We start from the raw sequence: 27,072 nt of genomic DNA on the forward strand, positions 1-27,072 counted from the left end.
CTGGGGAATCCTCGGACGGTGGCCAAGCTGAGCAGACTTGCAGTCAGCACAGCTCCCTTCTGCAGGGGGGAAGGTGGGCTCCCGCTCCTGCCCTGTTACCTAGCCATTCCACCGGGCTCATCTGAGGGCAATCTCCGCTGCCTTCTTTTCTTGTCAAATAGATCCTCAAACCTACAGGGATCGGCAAGGTCAGAGGCAACCCTGAGCATCTTTACTTTCTGTCTGTCCCTTCAGAAGCCATTGACGGGGCGATCCAGAATCCCAAAGGATCACAAGGCCAAGCGGTCCAGATGGACAGATGTCGGGACCAGAAGGTTCTAAGGACACTCCGTATCCTACTCGAGTCTCTGTAGAAACGACTTCCATTTCCCAGGCTCTCACTTGAGCCTCCCAACAAACAGCTTAACTTGTGGCAAACAGATTTGAGTGAGCTCTTAGGAGGGACACCATTACTGCAAGAATGTGAGGTATGGAATCCTAAATCAGATTTTAGCATGCTTGCTTGGAGGATGTTTAAGCGAGAGCAGAGATTTTGAATTTTTCTTTTTCCTGAGGTTGTAAGAACTGTTCCGCTTTGAACCAGATGACTCCTTCAGAGTGGCAAACTTCGCAAGATTTATTGGCAAAGACAGCTGCCTACTCTGGCAAGGAGAATGAAAAATATCCCGGCACCCACCATAAAGCAAGTTAATACCCCATGATGATGACAACCTAGAGCGGCTCTCCCACGGGAGGAGGCTGAACTCTGCGGTGTACATGGGTGCGCTTCCTTTATCGAAGCATGTCGCCAGGGGACTCCTGGCAGGTTTCTGAGCGCACTCGCCAGGGCAAGGGGGCCATGTCGTCTTCTGCAGCGGGCAGGTGGGCTGAGCTAACCACCGTCCTGGACAAGTGGGGCTTTGTGCTGGGCTATCAGAGGCCCTGGAAAGTCTGTCTGCCCCCAAACATTGGCTGTCCAACCCCGTCCCCTTCAGCGGCAGATTTTTTTTTAATCCATATGTGAACCAGTCTGTAAGACATCGCGTCTAGAGTTAGGCAAAGAGAGTCCCGGCCAAGGGCGAAGTGTCACGTGTTGATATCAAGCCCTCTGTTTGGATCTATCCACACGCTGCAGAGGCAGTGGGCCCCTCTGCCACGGAGTTACTGAGGACCAGCTAGCAGAAATCAAAGCCTCCCGAGGACGAAACTGGGAAGCAGGTGTGTGTGTGTGTGTGTGTGTGTGTGTGTGTGTGTGTGTGTAACAGAGAGAGAGGAAGAGGAAGAGAAAGAATAAGGATGCAGATGAGGACCGCGAAGACAGAGTAAAGAATACAATGTATTGGAGCAAACACAAAAAAGGGACCGTCCCGTGTTGCAGCTGTGCTTGGTCTGGGGGCGGTCTTCACCCCAGCTGTGCCCTGCTCGGCCACATAGTCATTTTTTGCTTTTGCAAGATGAGGATCTAGCCACTGAGCTGCCAGAAGGTAAATGTGGGCTGGCGACGAGAGAAGCCGTGGCAGTTTCAGGGGCCCCGGCAGGCATAGGGAGGCAGGGTCAAGTATCTCTCTAAGGAGGATCACGGCAATCTGTCACCAGCGGGACCGAACGAAAAACGGAAGTGCTGAAAAGCAGCTGTTCTGTTGCTGTGATATGCACAGCCCCGCGCATGTGAGGCCGAGCCCACCGACACAAAAATGAGAGCGCTCGCAAGAATGTACACATGTGTGTGCACATAGTCACAGCAATGCTGTCAACCAGGAGAGCTGTGTGTGCAATCGGTTGGCTCCTTTCCTTATAAAGAACAAAGGAATACACATAGTCAAGGGGAAAAAAAAGGGAGTTCTAAGTCACTTCTGGAAACATCCAATCTCATGATTCCCATGACTCCTTTCTCCTGGTAAGTTTGACTTCCTTCGGTTGGTCTCACAGCCTCTGGATTTCATTCCTACGTGGTAAAAGCTGCCAGATGCCAACATTTGAACTCCGTTTACGTTGGTCTCACCGTACTGGCATCCCACCACCTGTGTGAGAGCTCGAGCCACGGCAGGGAAACCAGAGACTCTGAGGCTCGGCCCCACTGGCTTTATTAGACCCCTAATAAGACCTTGTAGATGCTGCCCACTGTGGACACGTGAGTCATTCTAATTCAGCAATTAGCTGAATGCCTGAATTACGTCACCCTCTTGAGGACCCGAAGTCACTATAAACCTGAGCTTCGTGCCTGCATTTTATCCATGAGACTATGTTGGCTCTCAAGCTTAACCTCACTGGCAGCTTGATCTGAACCAGGTTTTTTCCTCAATGTCATTAATTTCAAATGCACATCCCGTGCCCAATTCCTTTCTTTCAATCTCAACGGTTTGAACCCCTTTGATGCCTCTCGCAGACTTTACCTTTCTTCCTTCTCAGCCACGTGGGCTGTCCCCGCTGGCTCCCGGGGTCGTCAGCCCAACTGTTGCCATCTCCAAGCAAGCTCCTCCCCTTTTAGATTTTCCTCCGTCTGCAAGGACTTGACCTTGCAGAATTCTTGACTGTCCCAGGTACAGCTCTATCTTGCCCATCTCTGTTCCTCTGAAAGCAAACAGAGAGTGAGCCAGCGGAGGAAAGCAGATCAAGATTATTCGTAGAAGAAACAAGGAGGTGTGGCTGAGTGAGGTGGCCCTAAAGAGAACAGAGTGAGGACATTTGAGAGGGGAAGGCAGGAATGAAGGAAAGTGGGAACGAAATGTGGGGGAGAGGGGTCAGCTAAACCACATGAAAGGTTATAAGAAGAGAGGTCACACAAAAAGGGACGTGAACAAAACCCTGGTCAAAGCCATGGTCACTTGGACCCATGTAACTCTAGCAAGTCACCGTCTCCCTCAACCAGCCAAAAAAAAAAAAAGAAAGAAAAGAAAAGAAAAGTGAGCAAATAAAAGACTTAGCAGAGGTTCTGAAGAGAAATAGAACTTCCTGAATACCAAGAAAAAAAGGAAATGAGGGGTCTGAAGACCATCAGTGGGAAAATCCATGATGGGGCAGGATTGGGAAAATGTGCGGATACGTTTTGCACAGTGGCACTCATCCAGACCCTCATGGGGCACAGCCCCCCGCAAGGACCCCTCGGCAGTCCATCCATCACTCATTAAAAGTACGCCAAATGAGCCTTAAGAGAGACAGATGACTTTTCATATTTTTTCATGAATAGTGTTAGCGACGGTGTCTTTCATCTTCAAGGAACTGCTCAGAGCCTCCAGAACTTTCCAAGCTCCTCTGCCCTTCATACAGGCTGAAGTGTAAGGCCCTGGGGCAGGAGCCTGGGAATGCCAAGCATCCGTGTACTATTTAATTTTTACCCAAGTGCATAGTCTTTACAAGTCAGTGTCGACTGTGAAATCCCTTTGGTGAGTCAGCGTGTTGCTAAATTCTCATTGTAAGCCATAGCACAGCTGCGGCATGTACATAAAAATACATCTTCTCAAACCATGGGAGTAGGGTCCATGCTCCTATTGTGAAATAGCTCAAGAGGCTAAGATTCTCTCTCTCACTCTCTGCTCTATCAAAAGTACTGTTGGTACAAGGGAACATCGGTTCCTAAACAAGATTCTTGGGAACTTGGCAGTGAACCCATGGAATTTTAAAAAGAGAGGAAAGGGCATAGCTCAGATGATTAGGAAGCTCTGGGCAACACAGCGCTACAAAGATACTCAATATTAATACTGTAATGGAATTTTAAGTTAAGTTCAAGTTCAGATCTCCTAGAGAGGGTTCGGGCTATATTCAGTATTCTCTTTCTGATTAATTTTTAGTTGAGTCCGTTTCTCTGCTTCACCTAAGCTAAAGAGAAGACTTAGAAAAGGTTTGGGTTGGGAGTCGTTTTTCTTTTAAACCCCAGTGTGCCAACCGAACATCTGGGCCTTGAAACCACATCCCTACACCCATTATAATCGTTCTTTGTCTCTTTATGCAGAGAACCCATCTTCCTTCCACACTGAACGCTTATCTTCAGGTTAGCATCTGCATTACTGAATTTGCTCTGGCTGTGAAGATTCCATCCATGAACAAAATATAGTTTTATACAGAGTAATTAAAAAACAGAGACAGTTATCCGACTTTACACTGCCTCATTCCCCAATCTGTCACTGATTTCTCAGGGTTCAGTTAGGAAAAGATGATGAAGCCGACCCAAAGGAAGAAAGAAAGGAAATCAGATGGAAGAAATGAAGAAAGAGGAGGAGGGAGGGACCAAAGGAGAGAAAGATGGATGGAGGAATTAAAAAAAAATAAGTTTGTCTTCGGTCTCTGTTTATGACCCATTCACGCTTTCTCCTCCTGGCGTCAGTCTGCAAAGCGTTTTGTGTTCAGAACAACTTCAGTGCGTACATACACAGCGCATTTTCACGAACGAGGACAAAAGTGCTACATCTGTCTCCATCAAGATGATGAGTGTCCACATCTTCCATCCATCATAAGCCGAGCCAGAAACATTCTTGTTCTCTCATGAGTACAGTGTAGGAGATAGGCAAGAACAGGCTAGAAGAGCTAATGAGAGTAGTAGCCACATTGCCGAAAGCCAGGAAAGGAGATATGCCAAAGGGAGGGAAATGCTGTCTCTGACGTCCACATATGCCCACACAGATGCCGACATCTACATCCTATCTGCAGAAATTTCTCTGCCTCTGGGGCACCTGGGTGGCTCAGTTGGTTAAGCATCTGACTCTGGCTCAGGTTATGATCTCAGGGTCCTGGGATCGAGTCCCAAGTCGGGTTCCCTGCTCACCAGGGAGTCTGCTTCTCCCTCTCCCTCTCCCCACCCCCCACTCACACTTTCTCTCTCAAATAAATAAAATCTTTACTTTTTTTAAAAAAGATTTTATTTATTTGAGATAGACTGAGAGAGAGAGAGAGAGAGAGAGAGGGAGGGAGGGAAAGCACAAGCAGGGGGAGCAGCAGGCAGAGGGAGAAGCAGGCTCCTCACTGAGCAGGGAGCCCAATGTGGGGCTCGATCCCAGGACCCTGGGATCATGACCTGAGCCTAAGGCAGATGCTTAACTGACTGAGCCAGTCAGACGCCCCTAAATAAAATCTTTATTAAAAAAAGAAAAAAAAGAAATTTCTCTGCCTCTTAAACATGTCTTTGTAAAGACTTCTTAATGTACCACTTCCTTTTTAAAAGGTTTATTGAGATATAATTTAAATACGAAAAAAAAACCCACCATACACTATACATATTTAAGTGTATAAATTGAGAAATCTGATATATGTATACATCTGTGAAGCCATGACTACAATTACAATAATGAACATATCCAACACTCTAGAAAGTTCTTGTGCCCTTTCGGAATCTCTTGAAAAGAAGTTTCTGTAATGATGTTTTCAATGTTGTTCTGGCTATTCTAGATCCTCTGTAGTTCTATATGATTTTTAAATCATTTTGCCAATTTCTACATACGAGCCTGCTGGGATTTTGAATGGCATTGCATTTAATCATAGATCAGTCTGGGTAGGTAGACATCTTAATGATATTGAGTCTTCCAACCCATGAACATGGTATCTCTGTCCATGTATGTGGATTTGCTTTAATTTAGCAGTACCTGTAGTCTTTAGGGTACAGATCTCTCAAATCTTATGTCAGATTTATCCCTGAGTACTTCCTGTTTGAGGCTATTGTAAATGGTATTTTGAATTTCAATTTCTGGTTTACCTTATATCCCGCAATCTTGCCAAACTCAATTATTAGCTCCAGTAGCTTTTTGTATACTCCATCAGACTTTCCACATAGACTACCATGTCATCTGAACATAGTTTCCTTTCTTTCTGTCTCAAATAGATGCCTTTTTCTTTCTCTTTCTGGCCTGAGTACATTGGCCACTGTTTCTGGTACACTGTTGAATAGAACGGGTGAGACTGGACATCCTTATTAGTGATCTCAGGGGGAAAGTCATTCAGTCATTCACAATTCAGTATGACGTTAGCTATACATTTTCTATACGTGCCCTTCATCAGATTTTTCATAGATGCCTCTAAGGTTTTATCATGTGGGAATTTTGTTCCCATTTCTGGTTTGCTGAGAGTACTTTTCAGGAGTCAATAATAGATCTAATCAGTTTCCTTTTCTGCATTTATTGAAATCATCACATGATCTTTCATTCTTAGCTTGAGAATATAGTGAATTACATTCATTGATTTTTGAATGGTGAACCAAAATCTAAAGATAAACCCCATTAGTCATTGTGTCACCCTTTTTATATATTGCACATGACTCTCAAAATTTTATTTGGAATTTTTGCATCTATGTTCATGAGGGATATTGTTTTGTAGTTTTATTTTCTTTAGAATGTCTTTATTTGGCTTTAGGGACCAGGGCAACGCGGATCTCACCAGATGATTGGAAAATGTATTAGTCAAGCTATAGTAAGAAGTCAGAGCAATTTGAACAGGGAAGTTTAATATTAAGAATCATTAACATAAAGGATTGAACTAATGAAGCACTGGCTAATAAGAAGTAGAGAGAAGTCTATGGGACACCTGGGGGGCTCAGTGGGTTAAGCGACTGACTCTTGATTTCGGCTCAGGTCATGAAATCAGGGTTGTGAGATCCAGTCTTGCATCAGGCTCTGCCCTGAACGTAAAGCCTGCTTAAGATTCTCTCTCTCCCTCTCCCTCTGCCCCTTCCTAACCCTGCTCATGCACACTCTCTTAAAAAAAAAAAAAAAAAAAACAAGGAAAGAGAAGTCTAGCTAAAATAGGAATAGCAGGTTTTTGGAGCAACCACCCTTAGGGCTGAACTCCAGACCTCAGTGGAGGTCTCATGGTTGTGGCTTCTCAAAGACAGACCGGTCCCTATGGTATGCACCAGGAGAAGCTGATGGAAACCTACCTTCCAGGGAAAGCTGTTCACGGGGCCATGTCTCACTAGAAGTCCTCCACTATCAGACTGCTGGGGGGGCATGGGGAGAAGCTGCTGGCCACAGAGCAGTGCTGGGCCCTGGGCCCCACGAAAGGCAGGGAGGAGAGAAGGCCACCCTCTTCAGGAGCCTGCCCCGGGAGGAGCTCCCTACACTGTGCCCAGCGGCTCGCCGGGAACCCATGCCCAGTGCCGGAGCCGGATGCTCGAAGCTGCGTCACGCTCGGTTGTTCCTCATTCTCTCTTCTCTCCATTTCACTTTCATGGGGCCTCTATTGCTATTTGTTCAAGGGTTCTAATCTTTTCTTCTACAATACGTATCTTCTGTTAATCTTTTCCGGTCTGTTTTTCATCTCACATATGCTAGTTTTCAGCGGGAAGTTCAATTTGGGCCTTTTTAAACATCTTCTATGCCTTCACTTAGCTTTTGAACACGGGCAATACAGGACTGGGGTGTCCATCTATTACGTCTACCATCTGGGTTATGTCTGAGTCAGTTCTGATGGATTTTTCTCTTCATTACGGGCTGTATGTTCTTGGGTCTTTGCTTGCCTGGTGATTTTCGATTAGACACTCTAAATTGTGAGTTCCGTGTTTTTAGGTGTTGGAAAACATCTGTTTTCCCTTAAATAGCCTTGATTTTTTGTTCTGGGATAAAGTTAAGATACTTGGAAAGAGTTTGACCCTTTTAGGTCCTGCTTTTGAGATTTGTGGGGACAGGATCAGATGGATCAGTGCTCAGTCTAACACAATTTTGGTCCCCCTACTAAGACAAAATCCTTCTAAATACTCACCCTTGAAGCCCCACGAATTACGAGATTTTCGGTGTCGTGCTCCCCTCCCAAGTACTCTGCCCTGCACCCTCTACCCGCTGTGGCCTCCCTGGGCTTCCAGCTCGGTCTCCTCTAACCAAGGAGACACCCAGGGTCTACCTCTGTTCGCCTTCCCTGAGCTGCGTCCCGTGAACGACCCAGGCAGTGAGCTGGGGCAATTATAATGCTCTTTCACCTCTCCTTCACTGCTTGATGTCCAGCGTTTCCTAAACTGTTGTCTGATATATTTCAACTATGTGTTGAGTTGTTTCAGGCAGCATTGTAAATCCTATTCCTGCTCTTCCATCTTGACCAGAAATACACATTGCAATGTGTGCCTTCTAACAATACACATATCTGTGTGCTAACGCCCAAAGCTTTAAGCAAACAACATGTAATAGATTAAAGCATCATTAGAAGCAAGATTCTAGGGACACCTGTCAGTGGCTACCTTCGGTCCAGGTCATGATCCCAGGGTCCTGGGATCGAGCCCCATGTCAGGCTCCCTGCTAAGCAGGGAGTCTGCTTCTTCCTCTCCCTCTGCCCCTCCCCCCTACTCATGCTCTTTCTCTCTCTCAAATAAATGAATAAATAAAATCTTTTTTCTTTTTAAAGCAAGATTCTACTGAAATGACACCCAGAATTAAGTGTCCCCTGGTGTGTGGTGCTGGGTGTCAGGAAAGATGCATACCAGGGTTAAAAGAGATGGTGGTATGGGAGGTAAGACAGTGGCTGTACCAGGAACCCCAGGCGCACTGCAGATCATCCCCACTTGCCTGGTTCTACACAGTCTTGACCTTTGCAGAGGTGGAAACTGGCAGCGTGTTGTCGCAGGACGATACTGCTGGCCTCTTACTTCCTGTCCACGCTATGGCGTGAAGCACCCCCAGGAGCCTGCTCAGCCCTCACACGTTTGCAAACCAGAGAGACCCCTTCCCTTTCTTTCCCCTGAACAGATGGTTCCCAGGAGCCTTTCGTCTGCATCCCAGGAGGCCCTGTAGAATTTCATACCAACTGCCCACAGCAGCGGCCAACTTTGGAACAGACTCTTCTTCTCCCACTGGCTTTCTTTCCTCTTCTGTTTCTCTCCCTGTGGGAGGCTCCTGGTCTCAGGTCTCACTCCTCTTCAGTTGTCCCGAGCAGCCATGTCTGTGGCAGGTCCTCTCATGCTGACTTGGAGCCACCCAAATTTCAGGGGGAGTTAATACCGCAGGGGACCACTCAGCCGGCTGGAGAGGGACCCCCATCACAGGCTGAGAGCAGTAGTTAAATCATCCTTATAGGGGCCTTCTCTCCTTCACTGCTCAGTTCCCGAGCCCTCACTTTGCTCCCAAGACCACATTCCAAGTAAGCTATTTACACACCACCTCTGCCTGAGACTCTGCTCCGGAAGGAACTCACACTGTTCCACAGTTTCAGAATATGGCTACCAGGGCCAACGACCAGAGCCTCTGAGAAGAAGTATGTGGAGTCATTCATTCATTTGGTCATTCAACAATTATTTGTCAACAGACTACTGCGTCCCTGACAGCTTCTGTCAAACGTACATTCTAGTAAGAAAAGACTGGTAACAGACACACATCCATTATGCCAAGTAGTGCTAAGTGCTAAGAAGAAAAGTCTAGTAGGAAGAAAAGAGAGAGAGAGAGAGATGAGAGACTGATTTTTAAAAGTGTGGCCAAGGAAGTCCTCGTCAGCAAGGTCATACTTGAGCAGAGAGTAAAGTGAGAAAATTGGCCAGGGATATATACAGGCGACCAACATTCCAGGAAGAAGGGCTGGCAAGTGACAAGGCGCTGAGGAAAAGGCCTAGTTTAGGGCATGGAGGGAAAGCCCCGGGCTGGCTAGAGAAGCCAGAGAGAAGAGGAGAACAGAAGGAGCGAGGTGAGGAAGCCAGGGCTGGGCATCGTGCGTAGCACCTTCTGGGCAGTTATGAGACGGGAAGGCTCGGAGTACAGAATGCTATTTAGAAGGGAGACAAAGGGAGAGCCGACAGCCGTGGGAATAATGTAGGTAAATGAGGGTGGGGACGTGCTCTGGGGCAGCAGTGGGGATAGACAGTAGGAGGTGGCTGAATTCTAGAAATATTTCAAAGGCAGGACAGTCTAGATCTCCTGGTGGATTGCATGAGTGATGTGGGACAAAGAGAAAACAGCCACGAAACCTCCCTGGGTTTGGCGGGGCCACTTGAAAAATGTTGTCTTTTAGTGAGATGGGCAATTTCATTCTACAAACTCCACGGGCCAGGAATAGACGGCATTCTCCTGCACCCGGGCACAAGTCTCCTCTGGGGCAGTTCTCTTTTTCAGCTCTTTGCGCTCCCCTCCTTCGCCTTTCTTAACAAGCCCTTCCATCAAAGGAAACTTTTACGAGAGCCCCACTCACCAGGGGGAAGGGACATACCCTGTTCAGCGACTTTCAGCCTGGGGATCCTGGGACTAGAGCTGCTTTCCTTCACCCCTATCCTTGTGCCACATCAACAAGGCTTTTTTACCGTAACAGAGGATTACAGCTAAAAGAACTTCGAGACGCAGGCTCCCTTTAAGGCATCTCTAGGTTAGCCAAAGGCAACAGAAGACAAAGCCAAGGACAGTGGGGAAAATGCTAACCTCTGACAGCACAGCTACAGTGAATAATAAATACAGCCTAACCCCTAGTCAGATCATATCTGGCTTTCAAAAAAAAAAAAAAAAAAAAAAGATTACAGAGTATGCTAAAAGGCAAAGCAAAACAAAAAACAAAACAACACAACACAACACAGCCTGGAGGGTCAGAGCAAGCCTCAGAATCAGACTGAGATATGGCCGAGGTGTTGGAATTAGGAGACTGGCAATGTACAATCACCGTGATTAATATGCCAAGGGCTCTAATAAAAAAAAAAATGGACAACATACAAGAAGAAATGACTTATGTGAGCAGAAAGATGGAAACTCCACGAAAAAGTCAAAAGGAAACGCTGAAGATCAAACATGCTGTAACAGAAATGAAGAAAGCCTTTGACGGGCTTGTCAGTAGAGTCAACATGGCTGCGGAAATGTAAATCTGATCATGTCCTTCGACATGGCTGGGGAAATAGAAATCAGATCATCAGATCACGTCCTTCCCAGCTTGAAACTATCTCATGGTTCCCCTTCTCACTAAGAATATACGTGGAAGGTTTACAACGGCCTGAGAGCCATATGTGATTGTTCCCCTCCCGACACCTTCTATCTCTGACGCATCTCCTACTACTCTCTTCCTCACCCACACACTCCACCACGCTGGCCTGCTTGCTGTTTCTCAAACACGCCAGGCATGCCTCAAGCCAGGCTGCTGCTACCTCTGTCTGGCATGCTCGTGCACCTGATGTCTGCGTGGCTGCCTTCTCACTCCATTTTCATATGCTACATAACGTACTTGCTTATTTTGTCTGCTGCTCATGGTCTCTCTCTTTCCCCAATTCCCTGCCAAGCCCACGTCCCACTAGAATATAAACTCCACTTGAGAGTGGATTTGTACTTTTCTGTTTCGCTTTTCAATGCATCCCAAGAAACTAAAATAATATCTGGCACATGGTAGAAGCTTAATATATATATTTCAATGGAAGAATAATGTGTCCGAGTATCTAAAGATACAAAGCAATTATTAACAGAATAGAAGGGAGAAATGGATAACAATGTTACAATAGCAGAAGATTTCAATACCCTACATCCAACAATGGATAGATCATCCAGACACAACATCAATAAGGAAACAGGGAACTTGACCAACACGACAGACCAAATGGGCCCAACAGCTATATACAGAACATTCCAACCAACGGCAACACAATACCCATCCTTTTCAAGGGCATGAGGAACATCTCCCCAGGATGGATCATAGGTGAAGACTGAAATCATATCAACTATCTTTCGTCACTGCAATGGTATAAAGTAGAAATCAATAACTGGAGGAAAATAATAAAATTCACGAATGTGTAAAAATTTTTAAAAATTCCTAAACCATCAGTAGGTCAAAGAAGAAATTAAAAGGGAAATCAAAAAATACCTTTAAAAAATTTCTCGAGACAAATGAAAATGGCAATACAACATACCGGAAGTCTTTCCTCTGAGATCAGGAAGAAGATGAGGATGCCCACTCTGACCACTTCTGTTCAACAGAGTTCTGGGAGTGCTGGCTCAAGCAATTAGGCAATAAAAAGAAATAAAAGGCATCCCACCTGGAAAGAAAGAAGTAAAATCATCTGTTTGCAATGACATGATCTTATATATACAGGAAATTCTAAAGATTTCACCAGAAACTGGTTAGAACTAGGGAACCAATTCAGTAAAGCTGCAGGGTATGAAATTAACATGCAAAAAATTGGTTGCGTTTCTATACACTGAAAACACACAAAAACAAATTAAAAGAACAATCCCATTTACAATAGTATCCCCCCCCCAAAAAAAACCCTTAGGAATTAAATTTAACTAAGAAGGTGAAAAATCTGTACACCAAAAATTATAAAACACTGATGAAAGAAACTGAAGAACACACACACAAAAAATGGAAAGATAACCCATATTAACAGAATAGAAGAATTAATAATTGTTAAAATGTCCATACTACCTAAAACAATCCATAGACTCCATGCAATCCCTATTAAAATCCCAATGTATTTTTCACAGAAATATCCAAAAAAGTCCTGGAATTCATATGGAATCACAAAAGACAGCAAATAGCCCAAGCAATCTTGAGCAAGAAAGACAAAGTTGGAGGCATCACACTACCGGATTTAAAAATATACTGCAGGGGCACCTGGGTGGCACAGCGGTTAAGTATCTGCCTTCGGCTCAGGGCGTGATCCCGGCGTTACAGGATCGAGCCCCACATCAGGCTCCTCCGCTAGGAGCCTGCTTCTTCCTCTCCCACTCCCCCTGCTTGTGTTCCCTCTCTCGCTGGCTGTCTCTATCTCTGTCAAATAAATAAATAAAATGTTTAAATAAATAAATAAATAAATAAATAAATAAATAAATAAAAATAAAAATAAAAAAAATAAAAATATACTGCAAAGCTACAGCAATCAAACTGCATAGCATTGGTGTGAAAACAGATATAAGCCAACGGAGAACAGAGGACCCAGAAATAAATCCACACATTTATGGTCAGATGATCTTTACCAAAGTTGCCAAGAACACACAATGGGGAAAAGACAGTCTCCACTGTTCAACAAATAACGCTAGGAAAATTGGTTTTTCACATGCAGAAGAATGACACTGAACACTTAACTCACTCCATATACAAGATCAACTCAAAACAGATTAAAGACTTAAATGTAAGACCTAAAACCATAAAACTATTTAGAAGAAAACATGTGGGAAAAGTTTCTTAACATTGGTCTGGGCAACAAGTTTTTGGATATGACCCCAGAAGCACAGGTAACAAGAGCGAAAATAGACAAACGGGCTTTCAACAAGTGAAAAACTTCTGCACAGCAAAGGAAACAATCAACAGAGTGAAGAGACAACCTATGGAATGGGCGAAAATATCTGCAAACCACACATCTGATTAGGGCTATATCCAAGATATATAAGGAACTCAATTCAACACGAAGAAAACAAATCACCCAATTAAGTAATGGGCAAAGCATCTGAACAGACATTTCTCAAAAGAAAAATTATAAATGGCCATAGATACACGAAAAGATGCTCAATTTCACTAGTCATCAGAGAAATGCAAATCAAAACCACAAGGAGATATCCCTTCACACTGATTAGAAATGGCTATTATCACAAAGACAAGAAATAACAGGTGTTGGTGACAATGTGGAGAAAAGGGAACCTTCGCCCCCCCCCCCGTTCATGGGAATGTAAAATTACTTTAGCCATTTTAAAACACAGTACAGAGATCCCTCAAAATATTAAAAATAGAATTGCCATGTGATCCAGCAAACTCACTTCTGGGTATTTACCGGAAAGAAATGAAATCCGTATCTCAGAATGCTGTCTCCATTCCCATGTATGCTGCAGTATTCATAATAGTAAAATATGGAAACAACCTAAGTTTCCATCAACGGATGAATGGGTAAAGAAAATGTGGTACCCATATGCAAAGGAATATTATTCAGGCATGAGAAAGAAATTCTGCCATTTGCAACAACATGGATGAACCTAGAGGACATGAAGTGAAATAAGCCAGACAAAGAATGAGAAATGCTGTATGAACTCACTTATAGGTGTAATCTTCAAAAAAAAAAAAAGAAAAAAAAAGTTGGACTCATAAAGCACAGGGTAGAATGTTGGTTACCAGGAGCTGGGGAGGTGGAGGAAATGGGGAGATGCTAGTCAAAAGGTATGACGTTACAATTACGTAGGATAAATACATCCAGAGATCTCATGTACACACAGGATGAGTACAGTTAATAAAACTGTATTGGACATGGGAAACACACGAAGAGAGTAGATTTCAACACCAAAAACACTGGTAACTGTGTGAGGAGATATATTCATTAACTTGACAGTAGTAATCCTTCCACCATGTATATCATGTTATATACCTTAAATATACAATTTTTATTTTAAAAAGAGAATAATGTGGAGGTCAACGTGGAAACTGACATATCTGGCACAGTGAGACACAGAGAGGATCAATTTCAAGGAAACCAGATGACCCTCTTTCCCTCTGCAGAACCAGTAAGGGCTCACTGCAACAAGTGCATGATAAGCTGGATAAAAATGGAGTGTGCCCACTGAAGTCATCAGGGTCCCATAAAGCAAAGAAAGGTGGGTTGCAGAAGAGTGAGCAAACGCATAGATACAGAATTCAACAGAGAACTGGAAGAACACCATTTTGAGGGAGTTTGAGGACAAGGATTCTCCCCAACACACCCACCTTATCCACCGGCATCTTTAGCTACAGGTACCGCCTAACATGCCTGGAATCAGAAGCCTGCGCTCACAGAAAACAGCAGAGGGAAAGGCTGGCTGGTTTTATGCACCAACAGCTGAGTTGGTGTGTTTAAAACCACTGCTAATATAATATAGATCTGAGGTCACGGATGCTGCCCCATTTATCTCATATTTGCAGATTGTTGGGTGAGACATTTTATTTCCCACCTCAATACATGCTATGAGGTTAATTACATCAGTCACTTGTAGAAACCTTTCCCACTTCCAGTGTGAAGCAAAACTTCAGGGGTATTCATACTGTCTGAGGTTTAGTAATGCTGGAGAGAGGTCAATATAGCAACAGTCCTAACCACACTGCGTAAACATACACTCCCAAAGCAATTTGTTCGGACTTCGCAGTGGGAGTTGTATGTTTCCAGTCGTCACAGAACACTTTCGTTTAATATTTTCTGTACCAAATTCAGATAGCAGATTATATATAAGTCAACTCCATTACACAGCTGAGATCTAGAGACCGAGCAGGATAGAGGGGAAGGGAAAGACAACACTTGGGCGCAGTAATTGTGCTCCGGACTTCACCTATAGAAGTGACTCCCTGGTTTAGAAACAATGTTAACATGTAACTGACAAAGGGATCTTTTACTAAGTAAGTAGCAAGCGTAGTTAGCAGAACAATCTCTGAACCGGGTATCAGAAGATCCGTGTTCTAATCCTCAGTCCATCACTCATCAACTGCATCATTGGGAGAAGTGGCTCAGCCTACTTGAGCTTCATTTCCCTCCTTTGTAGGATAAAAACGCTACTACTTCCCCGTATATTTCATATTGTGCTATTATCATCAACTGAGATCATGCATATTGAACACGTTTGGAAACTATAAATTATAATTGATATTTTTCAGTTTTCACAATACAGTCCATGCCAATGACTACATTTAATTATGAAACTGCCACAAATACACAAGTTATTATTTTACACGGTCTGTGACATCGTGAACGTAAGACATGGCATGATTCAATACATTCCAGTGATTGGCAAATAGTCCCCCAACACATGGAATACAGTCATTGAGGCTGCATTTAAAGGAAACCGTATTTTGAGGCATCATTTTTTTTTCTCTTCAAAGAAGACACCCAAAATGGCCTTAGAAACGCACTAAGCAAGGAATAGAGGTAAGAGAGTAAAATTGTTTCAGATTTACACTTCATAGAACTCTAATGTCATGTAGTGAAACCGTAAGTAGTGAATATATTTTCTCAAGCTATCTACACTGCTATAAAGACACAGTGAAATATATCTTTATCTTGTTTGATAGCACTTGGTAAATATTGTTCACTTAACAGACGTTATAAATTCCTCACTGCCAAAGAGGAAAAAGAAAGTCAGCCTTTACAACTACGAAGTGATCAAAAGGCTATATTTAAAAAACTTGGAGGCCATAGTCATAAAATGCGATTTAACTGAAGATTTTATGGTATGCTCATGAACAAGTAAATCAGACTCTTCAGTGTTTATCTCTGATAACTGCTGCTTTCACAAACCATCACCCAAGAATGAGATGCTATAATTAACCCCTAATACAGAGATTCCATGAGCAGCCCACAAGTAATAAAAATGATAACGGGTTTCATGTCAGTGAAGGGGCACTCTTTAACTTTCTTTCCTTGATCAAATATCAGATCTGAATTTTTTTTTTTTTTTTTAAGTAATCTCTACTCCCACTGTGGGGCTTAAACTGACAACCCTGAGATCCAGAGTCACAGGCTTCACCGACTGAGCCAGCCAGGTGCCCCTCAGATCGGAAATCTTGAAGGAGGAAAAAAAGGGACAATACCTGGAGTATTGTGTGTTTTTTTTTTTTTAAGGTAAACCTTATTTATATAAGAAGAATTAATTTTTAAAAAAATCGTCAAAAGGTATTCATGGAACCAAAGTACGAATAAATCTTCATCTCCTTAGGATTCTGCTATGGAGTAACAATAAGTGAGTTGTCTAAGGAATATTCTAAAACAACCACTGGCAAACTTTTTCCATAAAGGGCCAGGTAGTAAATAGTTCAGGCTTTGTGGGCCATACAATCTCTGTTGCAAATGTGCGACTCTGCCGTAATGGCTCAGAAGGAGCCAGAGACAGTATGTAAATGACTGAGCGTGGCTATGTTCCCATAAAACTTTCTCTATGGACGCTGAAATTGGAACTCATGTGCTAGGCAACGTTTTGGTTTTAATCCACCACTGAAACGTATAAAAGCCATTCTTAGTTCTCAGGCTACATGGAAACGGGTTCGTGGAGGATTTGACCTGAAGGCTCTCGGCTGCCAACCCCCCTCCTAAGATATCATGGACGGTATCCCCCTAACAGACAAAGGTCATTTTCTTCCTGAAGCCTGTGGGTTTCTCTCCATTTATCTAATTTTTGGAAGGTAAGAAAGGAAAACCTATGCCCTACTTCTAGTATAAGCTCTGACTTCTGGATTCATCATTGAAGCTAACTTAGCTTATCTGGTGAAAGGATGTTAAAAAAAAAAAAAAAAAAGTATAGGACACAGAACAACGCCATCACCCCAAAAACTCTCCACGCTATCCTTTCATATACTCGCACTCTCTCCACCCCAACACACACACCACTGTCCTGTCCTCCATCGCTGTCTTTTTGAGAATGTCATACAAATGTAATCATACAGTGGGTAACCCTCTGAGATTCACTTTTTTTCCACCAAGCAAAACGCCTTTGAAATCCATCCAAGTTGTTGGGTGCATTGACAGTTTCTTCCTGTTTATTGCCGAGATATTCAGGGTATCCCATTATATGAACGCACCATGGTGCAAACTTATCCATTCACCCAGTGAAGGACGTTTGGGTTGTTTCCAGTTATTAGTGGTGACAAAGAGAGCTTCTATAAATATTCATGTATAGGTTCTTGTGAGAAGAGAAGTCTCCAGTTCACTTGAGAAATCAGCCAAGGAAAGGATTTCTGGGTATGTTCAACTCTCAAAGGAACTGCCCCATAGTCTTCCAGAGGAACCATACCATTTTCTCTTCTACTTACTTCACATTCTCACGAGCACTTGATACCATCAGTATTTTTCTTTAGTTTGGTCACTGTAACAGGTGTGCCATGATTTCCATTTGCATTTCCCCAATGGTTAATGATGTTGGATATCTTTTCCTGTGTTTGCTTCCCACCCACATTTGCTCTTCAGTGAAGTGTCTGTTCAACTCTCAGACCCACTTGTAAGCTGGGTTGTTTGTTTTCTTACTGTTGAGTTTGGAGTGTTCTTTATATGCTCTATGCAAGCTGTTCGTTGGGTATGTGATTTGCAAATACTTCCTCCCAGTCTGTAGCCTGTCTTTTCATTCTCTTAACACTTTTTATTTATAAAACAAGCATTTTAAAGTTTGATCAATTCCAATTTATCAATTTTTTTTTTATCTTATGGATCTCTTTCTAGCATCATATCTAAGAACTTCATCTAAACCAGGTCATAAAGATTTCTAATGTTTTCTTCGAAACATGGTAGGGTTTTATATTTTGCACTTAGAGGTGTTCCCCATTTTGTGTCAACTTTTTAATAAAACGTGGTTTTGATTAAAGGTATTTTTGGTTTTGGCTTTGGTTTTTGCACACAGAGATCCGACACCAAGGTCCTACTCTCCGCTGATTTGCTTTGGCACTCGTCAAAGATGTATTAGCCATAACGGTGCATGTGTTTATTTCTAGACTTTCTGTCTCGTTCCATTACCCTATCCCTTCATAAATACCGTACTATCTTTATACTGGAGCTTTAGCATAAACCTTAAAATCGGGTTGCAGGATTCTTTCTGCCATAGTTCTCTGAGACTCTGTTCTTATTCATTTTTTTTTTTCTCTATTTGAGAGAGAGAGAGAGAATGTGGGGGGGGGCACAGAGAGAGAGAGAAACTTAAGCAGACTCTGTGCTGAGTGCAGACTGAGGTGGGGCTCGATCTCACAACCTGGAGATCATGACCTGAGCTGAAACCAAAAGTCAGATGTTTAACCGACTGAGCCACCCAGCCAGTCTTTTTCATTTTCTTAATAGCATTTCTCTCTGTTATTCCAATGGGCTAATTTTCTCTATCTTCCCATTCACAGCTCTCCCTGTCACCTCCCTTCTGCTTTAGTGCCAACATGTTTTCACCTTTGGTTACTGTTATTTTTCAGTTTTAAATTTTTCACTTGGTTCTTAATCGTGTCTTCTCCTTGCTCAGACTTTCTCCATGTTCGTTCCTTTTGAGAATATTCACCCTTCCTTCCTGGAGCATTTTTCTAACAGCTGCTTCGAAGTCTATGCAGATAATTCCATCGTCTGTGTCATCGGCATCTACTGATCATCTTTTCCCACGAGTTGAAATTTTCCTGTTTCTGTGCCAAGTAATCTTGACTATTATAAGACTGTAGCTCTTATTAAATCCTATGGAAAAGGTCGATGTTTTGGTTTTAGGCGGCGAACAACTTGGTGGGATTCAAGCCTCGAGTTTTAATCAGCCTTCCCTAGGCTGGGGTTCCACTGGCAGCTCCATCCTCAAAGCCTCTGGGATGCTACTTGGATCCCTAGGTCTGCTATCCAGTGACCAGCCTGGGACCTGGGCGGTGGTCTGGTCTGTAATTCGGTTTGTCAAATCTACAGCTTAAGGTCAGATATTCGCAGGAGTAGTTTGGATATGATCCCAGGAGTTCACAAACAACTTCATGGAGCCACTTTTGCAAACTCCTGCCTCTCTGAAATCTATTTGTTCTCTGTGGTTCACTGAAGATTCCCCTCTGGATCCATTTATCACAAAACTGCAGCTTTGCTGACCCTGCTCTATACTTCTGGAGACCGTCACATCGGGGCCAGACGGCAGGAAGACAGAGAAAGGCCGCAGGAGGGAGGCTCCCCTCAGAGTTCCCCTGGGAGAGGACGGCCAGAAGCTCCCCATTTGGAATTATCCTGGACCTGGCCTCATGTATCTCTCCACTAGGCTGATTGTGATCTTTCACTATAATAAAACAGAGCTGTGAGTACAACAGACGTCAGTGAGTTCTTGAACGAGGACCCAGGTGTTCCCTTCACTGCCTCCATTTTGACCTCAGTCTGTACTTTCTAACAGATTAAGTCCTTCCTTCCAGCTTATCTCTTCACTCAGGCAAAAGACCCAACAGGCACAGCATCCCTTGATGAGAACCGAAACTAACCCCTCGAGCAACAAGGACTGCCATGACACCGGCGACACCCCGCGGAACTGACCGCCAAGACGGTGACCAACCTGACTTTTACTCCATAGCTGCACAGAGCCACCGACCTTTGTCCCACATTTTCCTTATAAAAACCTAGAGGTATTTTCCACGTCTGGAGGTAGTTCTCGGGACATTAGTCCTCTGGCTTCCTGGTGTTGGCCTCACTGAAATAAATTCCTTTCTTGTTGCACCTATGTCTCTGTGCCTCTGGATTTACTAGCGGCGAGTGGCCCAACCCGGTCCATATGGGACCCTGGAGCTCCGGAGCTCCTGCGTCCCTACAACCTGGGTAGTGTCAGAAGTGAGAGTGGTCTTGTAGACCATTCCCTAAGTTCACAGTCTGTGCCCCTTATTTGGATGTATTAAAATTAGGGTAGGCCAGGGAAGACGTTGTCTTTGAATACAGCTCGTGAAACTATCCAGGCTTCCTCAAGACTCTGGCATAATCCCAGAACCAGAGAAAGAAGGTGTAACTGAAAAGCCTTCCCGGGGAATCCTGATATGTTCCTGAATATCCTGAACTTCTTCCACTGAGAATTCTTGGTATTTTCTAAATGTGTAACAAAACAGGAGATAGCCAGAGTTTATAAGTTGATTGCTTTATCCCTGTCCTGTTTAAAAGCCTTCCCTGGCCTGCTATTACCCAAGTAATAAATCAAACAAGCTTCACATTCTATGTTCTCTGCATTCGGACCCCAAACCAGCTTTATTTTCTGCGGCTTCCTTCCACACCATCCCAGTGGGTCCTCTCCCGAAACTGATTTAATGGTCTAGGGCGGGGCCCTGGCATCAACATATTTTGAAAGTTTCCCAAATGATTCTACTATGGATCCAGGAGAGAGAAGCCCCAAATGTTTTATTTCACAGCCAAATAGATCACGATTTATTACATAAACCTAGGATTACACCGTATTTTTACCTCGAGAAATCCACATGTCCTTGAAGGTCTGGCGCAAATGACAAACTTTTCAGGAAGCCTCCCCTGATCACACTAGACCTGAGTCAGTGTCTGCTTCTCCGGGGTCTCCCACGTGTCTCGTAGGCACCACTCCAGAGGACTTTCCACATTCTCATCGTGACACGCTTAAGAAGCTACACTGAAAGAGAAGTATGATCCAAATATCAGCTCTGTGAATTACCCTGTAATTTTAATACAATGTTTAATTCCCAAAGATTTAAATACTTCATCGATAAAATTTGAAAAACAAATGGTTACCCTACAATGTTACTCTGAGGTTTAAAGGAGACGCATCTGTGCTCCCCAACCTTCTTCACGTGACAATACACAGAAAATGTGATTTTAACAGCTTACTGGTGGTGTTACCGGAGGCCAAGGGCATAAGAGCACCTGAGTTCCGGGGGAGGGCCCAAATGGACCAGGTTTGGACGCTCACCAGTAGGAAATTCAAAGGCAGAGGGACAAGCGGCGGTAAACCAAGAAAGGAATTTATTTCAGTGGGGCCAACACTGGGAAGAGAGGACTAATGTCCCAAAAACTAGCTCCAAAGGGCAGAAAACACCTCTAGGTTTGCACAAGGACAATATGGGACAAAGGTCAGTGGGTAAGTGCAGGTGCGCAGTGGAGGTCAGGTCAATCACTGTCTCGGGGTCAATCACACAGAGTCTGGCTGGCCTCATGGCAGTCCTCATTGCTTGAGGGGAGAGATTCAGGTCCCATCATAAGATATTTTACCTGTCGGTCCTTTTGCCTGAGTTAAGTGATAGGCTGGAAGGGCTTATCCATTAGAAAGTACAGACTGAGGTCAAAATGGAGGTAGTTAAGGCAACACCGGGGTCCTCTTTCAGTGGGGGATACTTGAGGCCAGAGGTGACAGGCCAGACGTGACAGGCAGTGGCTCCCCTTTACTCCAGGCCTTGCCCTTATGCTCTAAGAGTTAATAAGACCAGTATCTAGACATACCTGTAACCCATTCAAAAAATACTGATTGGGTACCCACTGCATTCACATGGAGAGCGTTAAAAACTACTGACGCCTGGCCATCACTCCCGCAGGTAACGACTTCATTCGCCTGGGGCACAACCTGAGGCACTGGGAGTTTTTGAAGCTCCCAGGTCATCCCCATGCGCATCTAAGGCTGGGGACCACTGGACGTAAAACATTTGAATCAGGAACATCATCAAGTAAACTTCAGTTACAAACTTCTTGAGCAGAGAATGTGTATTTTTCAACTACCCAACCCTCAATCCCTTCTTTCTAAAGATTTTATTTATTTACTTGAGAGAGAGAGAGAGAATAAGAGCCAAGTACGGGGGCAGAGGGAGAAGGAGAAGCAGACTCCCTTTGACACGGGGCTCGATTCCAGGACCCTGGGACCACGACCCAAGCTGAAGGCAGACTCACAACCGACTGAGCCACCCAGGTGCCCTTCCAATACCCAATACTAATCAACATCATACCTTCAAAAGAATAGATGTTCAATAGATATTTTTTGGAATGTGACTGAATCCAACAAAGAAATACAATTTAAAAGGTCAATGAAGGTTGTGGAGGTCACTGGACAAATCATTTCCAAAGTGGGCTAGGCAAGACTCACACGGACGTGGGACCCTCAGAACTCCACTGACAAACACCATCTACCTTCTCTGGGCATGGCGGCAGCTCTCAGGCTTAGTAGAGCACAGCCATACACAATATCATCAGGGTACCACTAGTGTTTCCGAATCTTTTATTGTTTTTATATTTTATTTATGTATTTGACAGAGAAAGAGCGAGAGAGCACAAGCAGGAGGAGGGGCAGAGGGAGAGGGAGAAGCAGACTCCCCACTGAGCAGGGAGCCCAATGTAGGACTCAATCCCAGGACCCTGAGGTCATGACCTGAGCCAAAGGCAGATGCTTAACTGAGCCACTCAGGCGTCCCTCCAAATCTAACTATAGAATGTAAAGTAATAAAGCAAATGTTAAAGAAAGAAGAAGTTCCATGTAGCCAGGAATGTTTGCAGACCTAGTTCTTGCAAGTCAAGAAAGCTGAACATCTTGAAGTCTGAAGAATGCTTTCCCGGTTTATGTTCTTGGGTTTCATGGTAAACAGGATTATCTCTTACAGATTTTTACCTCCAATGTTTGGAAACCTTGAAAGAGAAAAGAGACTTCTCAGTGATTCTGGTTCTAATTAATGAAATCGCTTAATGTAAAGTGGCTTATCTTTACGAATTCATTAGAAATTATAAATCTCATAATTAATTCCATTTATAGTCACAAAATCCTAAATATACCTCCATTGAGTATTTTCTCGGAAGATAATAGGTTCAACTCACCACTGGCCAACCTCACCAAGAAAAACAAAAGACGCAGTAATCCCAAATGAGGCATTCCACCTCTGTTCAAAAGCCTGAAACGTACTTGTTCAGGTCATGTAAACAAAATTTCAGAGAGTGTAAAACACATAAACCACTGCCCCCCATACACATGCATACATGCGCACACACGTGTGCAAACACACACACACACGCACCCGTTACTTCGGTCATGCACCTTGGTAGGTGAAATACTTAAATTTAACTCTTCTAGCTTTCATATAATACTGGATGTGCCATTCAAACAGGTTTCTGTGCCTCAGTTCCCACGTCAGTAGAAGGAGGGGGTCATAACATCATAGATGCCTCGGAAGCCCCAATTAGGACTTCAAGAAACTTAAAGTAAATGAAAGGGAAACCAGCATTTTGTGAGTGCTTGTTTTCAGAAGTCAATCACGTGGTTGCAACAAAGAAAAACATACGTAACTAGCTTAGCAAAAAAGAAATTTTGGGGGGGCACCTGGCAGGCTCAGTCAATAGAGCATGTGACTTTTTTTTTTTTTTAATGATTTAATGTATTTATTTGAGAGAGAGAGAGAGAGTGCAGCGGGGAGGGGCAGAGGGGGAGGGAGTGATAGGACGCCAAGCAGACTTCCTGCTGAGCATGGAAGCAACCAACTTGGTGCTCGATCCCACAACTCTGAGACCATGACCTGAGCCCAAACCAAGAGTCAGAGTCTCAACTAACTAAGCCACTCAGGCACCCCCAGAGAGCACATGACTCTTGATCTTGGGGTCATGAGTTCTAGCCCCAAAATGGGTGTGGAGCCTACTTTAAAAAAAAAGAAAAGAAACAAAAGTTTTTGGAAAGTAAAAGTAATACCCAATGGCAGGCATTAGAGTTGGACCAGGTAAGGGACCAGGTCCAAGAACTGGAAGCTCCAGAGTCAATACGAATCTCATCGGATCCTAGCTGACGAAGGCTCTTGCTGCTATTTTTCTCTGAGCATGGCCGTTATTTGTCCTTTCTCTGCCCAGTGGTTTTCTTTGCACCAGTAAAAAGTAGCCCCAAAGGTTTAAAAAAAAAAAAAAAAAAGCGAGTACATCCCTGCTGAACACTGACCTCTCAGCTCCAGAACCCAAGACCAACTATTAAGGGTCTCCATGTCCCGATGACAAATAAGAAGAGAGGGTCTGATCAGTCTAGCTTGGAGCAGCCAGCCCCCCGCTGGCTGAGTCACGTTCAGTGGTTCTGACTGGGAGGCCGAGGCCCATTCCTGCCCCAAGGAGTTTGAGTTCCCGGCACCATGGTAGAAGGTACGAGAGAGGTCTGTTCCACTTTCCACGTGCTAGTCCTGGTCACTCGCTGTCTCAGTCTTTGCAACAACCTTACAACCCAGGGTTTTGTCCTCATTTTGAAAAAAAAAAAATTGCTGATGCTCAGAAGTTTGTGGGACTCGTCTAAGACCACATGGCAAGGGGCAGTGGAGGAGCCCATGGTCTCAGCGCTCAGAGATGAGCATCCGTGGTGCAAGTTACACCACTGGCTGGGATGTGCTAGGTATTTTGGTTAATGCAGCAAATATCTGACAATAATGTAGTCAGCTGATGGTTTTGCTTGGACATTCTAGGCACTGTAGACAATATCTTGGTCACTGACTTTTTACACATGAGAAGCGACAGTGAGTGAGACTGTGGAAAGCTGACAGGTCGCTTTCCTTAGCACACGCCTCCCGGGAACTCACCAATGGTGTGTGTTCGGGAAGAACAGCAATCATTCCGATTATCTAACACGGCTACGTGTCAGGCAGAGCGCTAAACCTCTACCCGCACATCTCACTCGGTCCTCCCAGCACGCCAACGACGGAGCTACTATTGTCACCCCCATTACCCAGATGGGGGGAAAAAATAAAGATTGAGAGAGTCTCAGTAACTTGATCCGGGCTCCCATTAGGTAGTGGCCCCCCTGGGTTTTAAATCAGTGCCAGCTGGGGGTGCCAGGCTGGCTCAGTCAGAACATGCACTTCTTGATCTTGGGATCATGAGTTCGAGCCCCATGTGGGGGTAGAGACTCCATAGCTCTGACAGGTCACGTAGACAGCCTATATTAAATCTCTAGCTAAGATCCGGCATATTTTCAAAAACACTAGAAATAACATTTTGCCAGAAGTTTTTCATTCCATATTTGTTGGCAGTCTGTTCTATACCAAATATTGAGCTAGGTAGTTGATATTTTGATTTTTTGTAGACGGACTACAGTCAACTGCTTTTTCTTTTTTAACAAGATAATGATCTGATTTCCTTGGAAAGAACTGGACCAATCTTTCAAAGGAAACTTTTTTTTTCTTTTCCTTTGTCTCTGATAAGAAAAGAGAGTGAATTCTGCCCCTTGTCAACAGATGTGCCCAGCGTCCGTCCTCTGGAATGAACTCTGAAGGACGACCGCCCAGCCTCCAGCCTGCTGCATGGGTACCGAACTCTTACTCACCTGGGTTCTCTCTTCAGTAATTCCTCAACTACAGCCATGCGAGGTAGTGGGTAAGAGCAGGAAGACAACAAATAAATGAACGCATTGTTAAAAAAAAAAAAAAAAAAGCAAAGTAGTTTAAATTTGTCACATTTAAGGAAAGTGAAATGTAAAATGCTCTACCCATGTGTGTTGTAAGTTAAGAAAAGCTCGTTAAACTGGCATGTATTTAATAAGTATAACTCATTATAAACCCTATGTTTCAGTTCTGTTAAAGAAAATCAAAGAAGGGGCACCTGGGTGGCTCAGTTGGTTGAGCGTCCAACTCTTGATTTCGGCTTGAGGTCATAATCTTGGGGTGGTGAGAACGAGCCCCGTGTTAGGCTTCGTGCTCAGTGTGGAGTCTGCTTGAGGCTCTCTCGCTCTTCCTGCTCCTCCCACTCATGCACTCGTTCTCTCTCTCTCTAAAATAAGTAAATTGTAAAAAAAAAAAAAAAGTCAAATCAAAGAAGAGAAAGCAAATAACACAATCGAAGAAGAATTACATTAATAGAAATAGAGAATAAAGCAGAAGAAACAAGAGAAAAATTCCATTCACAAATACTTAGAGACACATTAAAATCTGAAAGAAATCGAGCGCTAGAGGAAAATTAAAAGAGAAGAATTTAGGGGGGGAAAGAAAAGAGACCAAAAGAGACCAAAGATTTGTTGGTTTCCAATCAATGTGATTCAGAATGTGGTCAGAGGAGCATGAAAATTGCCCAGAGCACCTGTGAAAACACAGCCAGTTGGCACCACTCTAAACCTACGAGTCACACTCACCGAGGGCTTGGACCCAGAAACCTGTCATCGAAACCACCTCTTCAGTTTGTTCCCAGGCACACTAACACCTAAGAACCACCACCTGAGGATAGACAGGAGTAGGCTCTGTGTGCCAAGATGCAAAACTTGAGAGTATTCCTAACCCCAAAGTCAAAACTGATCAACAATATTTCATACCTTCAAGGAAGATGAAGACTTTGATTTTTAAAATAGCAAAAACATGTGAATTCACAACACCAATATTTTATTCCCATCTAATCCGAGAGCATTTCTGTTTGTCATTTTTAAGAAGGAGAACCCCCCTTCCTGGTGGGACAGGGTCAAACCTTACAATTAAGACTTGCAACCTTACAACAATTAAGACTACTTGTTTTCTAATCATTGACAACAGAGAATTTCTGTGAACTTCCTGAATCGTGTGTGAAATTTTAGAACACATGTCCATTTTTATGAAGAAAATGTTCGTAGGATTTATCAGATTTTCAGACTGGGTTAGTGACTCTCCCCCAAATCAAGAACCACTTCTTAAAGTTAATACGAAGACTTTTAAAAAGTCATGTTGCGTTTTTGCAACCACAGTCACAAAGCATACCTTGATTAATCCAATCATCTTCTCTGACCAGTCAGGCACAAATGTCTTCTTCATTGTCCCAAACAGGCAGTAAGGTCTGAAAATCAAGCTTCGATGCTTGACAAATTAGAGTCTGGAGATCAGAGCCTGAAGTCCGATAACACCACCCATTTG

General features: G+C 43.8%; 1 long non-coding RNA gene across 1 annotated transcript; it reads right to left on the reverse strand.

Annotated features, from left to right (window-relative positions):
- Window positions 1–2,324: 2,324 nt before the first annotated feature.
- Window positions 2,325–25,963, reverse strand: LOC123790595 (uncharacterized). The gene is made up of 5 exons (XR_006779133.2): window positions 25,802–25,963; window positions 22,747–22,873; window positions 20,702–20,879; window positions 11,750–11,875; window positions 2,325–2,550 (listed from the first exon to the last, which is right to left on the reverse strand). It is a non-coding gene; the product is annotated as an uncharacterized LOC123790595 (long non-coding RNA).
- Window positions 25,964–27,072: the final 1,109 nt, after the last annotated feature.

Source organism: Ursus americanus, chromosome 5, assembly GCF_024610735.1.
Source record: "Ursus americanus isolate L20-20 chromosome 5, mUrsAme1.1.p, whole genome shotgun sequence".
NCBI classification, from domain to species: domain Eukaryota; kingdom Metazoa; phylum Chordata; class Mammalia; order Carnivora; family Ursidae; genus Ursus; species Ursus americanus.